Source organism: Halyomorpha halys, unplaced genomic scaffold (assembly GCF_000696795.3).
Source record: "Halyomorpha halys isolate HHAL.00 unplaced genomic scaffold, Hhal_1.1 Scaffold996.1, whole genome shotgun sequence".
In the NCBI taxonomy this organism is placed as follows: Eukaryota; Metazoa; Arthropoda; class Insecta; order Hemiptera; family Pentatomidae; genus Halyomorpha; species Halyomorpha halys.
Genome location: NW_027109983.1, coordinates 305163 through 309369, shown reverse-complemented (window position 1 = coordinate 309369; position 4207 = coordinate 305163). Strand labels below are relative to the sequence as shown.

General features: G+C 29.7%; 1 long non-coding RNA gene across 1 annotated transcript in view; it reads left to right on the top strand.

Moving 5' to 3' along the window:
* Positions 1 to 2398, top strand: part of LOC136795937 (uncharacterized) — a 4861-nt gene extending 2463 nt beyond the window's left edge. Inside the window, exon 2 of the long non-coding RNA XR_010843642.1 lies at positions 917 to 2398. This is a non-coding gene — a long non-coding RNA (uncharacterized lncRNA). The remainder of the gene's footprint in view (positions 1 to 916) is intronic.
* The last annotated feature ends 1809 nt before the right edge of the window (positions 2399 to 4207 follow it).

Sequence of the window (4207 nt, the reverse complement as noted above, 5' to 3'; positions counted from 1 at the left end):
GTTGTTGATTGAACTATTAGTTGTATCACTTGAGATTAATTCAAATTGTACTTATCCAGCTTATAAATTGTAAAGCCTCTAGAACGCTAGACAAAATTGTAACGATTTCATTTCACTTTTGTCTATCATTTTATACATTATTTTGGCACCGACCGATAGAGGCTGTCAATGCCTGGTCGGACCATATTGAATGTAATTTTTTAAATGATTAAAATAAAAAACAAAATGAGAGCTGGTTACTCTAGGATTCGGGGGCCACAGTTTATATATATATATATATATATATATAATTTTAGATAGTGACGAGAATAATTGCTATTAATAATGGCAGCAATAAGGATTCAGTGTGCTAGAATATATGGAACGTATAAGCCGATGGGTAATTTTACAGTGGTCCTAAGTACATAAGTTCATGCCATTTTTTAATTTCCGACACTTTTTAAAAATTGCTCGATTAAAGTACCTTAAAGTCTCCTCTTCCCGTTTTAAGCTAATATTTTAAAAGTGATATAGGACCGTCGCTCCCCGGGGGTCTTAGTGGGGCGGGTCCGGCGGGGAAGGATTGCTTTTTCTTTTTGTGTTATGATCTCCTCATTGGAGAGGCAAGGATTGCCTATTTTGTGAATTGAAAAATACAAACAAAAATAAAAACTTTAGGAAAAATATAATTAAATTTCTCTTTAAATTAATTGAAAATTTATAATTTTCCTAAAAGAGAGATCCTTTAATTGTATTTTTCAAAAAGTTGGTGTAAATTTACTTAGCACCACTGTGAAATTAGCCATCGAAATATGAAATTTCTTCTGTTTGATATATTTTGAATTTTATAATCTCGTCTTCGTGTTTTATAATGTATTCATTATGCAGCTGTAAAATAACTTGAATATTTAAAGCCTACAATCATTTATTTTTTCAGACTGAGGCAAATGAAAGCGATTACGAACCTTTGGCTGAAAATGACGAATCAATTGCGTAAGGAAAAATTAAAATTTGGTTCGGATCTATAGCTGTTCGGATCCTGAAAAACTGGAAGGTGTGTGAATGCATATTGAGGAGTTCTCGAGAGAAGAGGATCCCATAAAACTTGTCTATGTGGAGGATATGATGAATTTTATTTTGATGTATTACATTGTGATATTACTACCAGCAGTAGTGTGAACTTTATTTTGATGATAAAATATTTGATATTTTACTAGAGTGTTCTATTACCGATAAGGTATACAAATACACTTGAATTCTCATTTTTAGTACAGTTCTTATGAGAAAGTATAACTAACGATGTGTTCTAACCATCTGCATCAGTATATAAAATAAAAAATAAAAAAATAATTTATTTTTATCTTTAATTAAAAACAAATTTCAACCGTTTCTCTTACTTCCTAGGTTTCGATCTTGTTGAACTTAGAGATATTTGAACTTTTCAAGCTGATTGTGTATAATATCTTTGTTTTATTTATATAATATACAATTAGGAAGTTGAAACAGGGAAGATATATGTAATTACATAATTTATAAGAAATATTTAATTGCAGTTGTTGCCTGCTTATTCATTCTTGTTTGCTGGATTAAAACTTAGCTGATTTGTTTCCCATTAAGTTGTGCTTGTATTTATTCAATACCATATTTGTGATAATATATTTTTTTAATTAAAAAATTCAAATACTAATTCAAATGTTTTATTATCGTATCCTGGGGTTGTCATTATTAAGGAATTATTCTAATACTATTGAGGTTTAATTTGAAGTATGGGCATTCCTGGGGTAATTTTCATATTGATATTAGAATTTTGGATATATTCCACGTAGATTATAACCCATCTTTAATTTCATTTTCGAAGAATTTATTATTTTTGTTGGAGTTGAAATTATAGAAATAAAAGTGTTTCTCTTGAAGCTCGATAAGGCAGTTCGTTCCCTGTGATTCCTGCGTGATCTCCTGTGTACGACCTTTACGGCTGGAGTTACCCAAGGGTACTCCGTTACCTCCGTTTTATTAATTTTTAATTTAATAATTTTTTTGGCTCCTCGAGTCATCATACATAAATTTTCATTCATTATTGATTTCCTTTTTGAGGGGTTCCTTAATTTTTGATTGAGTCAAAATTGCTTTACCATGCAGCTGAACAGTTGGTTCCCTGCGATTCCCTCGAGACTTGGAACCAGTATAAATTTATATGGCATAATCAGGTATTGTAGAGTTGGTAGGTAGATTCAGATGCCAGTTGTCTCATGTTTATGGATGATCTGAAGCCTTCTCTTCCTGTTGATGAAATTGGACAGTGTTCAACTATATTTGGAAAGTTTGATGTTCTGACAGTTTAATGTTTTTTTTTTTATTTTTTTATTTAATGTGATTTACAACTGTACAAATAATAAATACAATAAGTAAATATGCTATATGTTTCATTTACACTTGAAAATCTTGGGAAGGAACCACCCATTGATGGTACTTCAAGCATTCATTTAAATTAGCAGGTCCCTTGGCCATCATCTTTTCAGACGCCTCGGAGGATTATCAGGGATTGCTAAGGACGAAAGATTAAGAATTAATGGGCTAGCATGAGTAAGGAGTTTGGAATGAAAAGACGCACATCTATTTGGGCCAAATTTGCAACGAATGGGATGTTAAGGTCTTTATGGATGAGTTTATTTGTAACGTAATAAGGAGCATCAAGGATTTTACGTAGGATTTTGGATTGTAAGGATTTAATGTATTTAAATACTAAAAAATACTGTATGGTTTCATACACGAGAAAAATTAGAATAATTCTGTATAAATTTAGGATAGGGAGGGATATATAGAATGGGTGTTAAGAAGTAAAAGATCTTGAAATATTATTTCATAGTCATATGACATTAAAGTCGAATATTGATAGATTCTATTCAATGTGTATGATTTTATAAGGACTTTTTCAGATTTTATCTATCTTTAGACAATGTATCCACATACATTTTAAGGAGTAGCTTGACAATAAGTTTGGAAAAATGGTTCTTAATTATAATTAAAGAAATATTCATATTACCCTAGTTCGAAAATCTCCAACTGCCAATTAATAGCTCGAGTTATAAGACACTTTATAACTAAATGTACTATATGTAACAGAGTTTAACAAAACTATGAAAATAAGTCATTTATTACCTTGCTAATCTTCTCCAGAGAAATTATAATATTATAAGTATGCTTAGCACAAGAAGTGTTTTCATTAAAAAAAAAAAAAAAAACTCAGGATGTAAAGGATCCTCACGACATTACTGTCCTGAGAGATTCGCGATATGGCATCCTGAAATTAAGTTGTTTTTTAACTCACCAAAGCATTTACTTTTTAGTTAATACTTATCATTTTAGTAAGGTCTTCAATTTTCAAAATGATCATATAAATAACCTGATTGCAATAAAATTAAATATATCAAATAAAATCTTTTTTACGTTAAAACAATAATATCAATTTATTATCACTAAGAAAGTGTTTCTTACTAATGTGTGTCAATTTAAATACCTTAGAGTTAGAATCCAATTTTGGTTTAATTATTTTATCTTTTTTATACTTAATTTGTTTACAGTATTTTTATTCATTCAATATCATTGTAATTTGTTTGATTTATTTTGATCTTACTTTGAACTCTTGGTAGAAACTGATAAATAAAAAATATATTTTTTAAAATGATTCTCTTTCCCCCTCCCCAAACTCAGCATTTTAAAAATTATTTCATTTTTTCATTTCATTAGTAAGTAAATGCATGCAGTACGTTTTTGGTTTACCTTTTTAAGATCCAAACCAATAATTGTCATTCATTCAGTATAAATAATAATACAATGTAGTCTCGTGAAAATAAGTGAAATTTTATACCTGATTATTGGATGAAACAGTTCACCAGCTTCTATCCGTTAGTTGATTCCGTATATTACATTGTTATACGAGCCACGACTTCTCAGGGAAAGTAAATACCCACTTTTGTCTTATAACCTTTCATAAAGTTTGACTAAAACTCTTCTTGAAAAGTGACCTAACTTCTGTTGGCTCGTGTTACTTCTGTAACTTTGACTGAATTTGAAGATAACTGAAATTGAAGACATAAACATAATTCATGACGGTAGCCATAACCTTGAATATAATTAAATCACGTAAGTAAACTTGACAAGTAATATTTGTCAAATCATATTGTTATATCCTGACAATAATATTTTTTTGGCACTATAGATCAGTGGT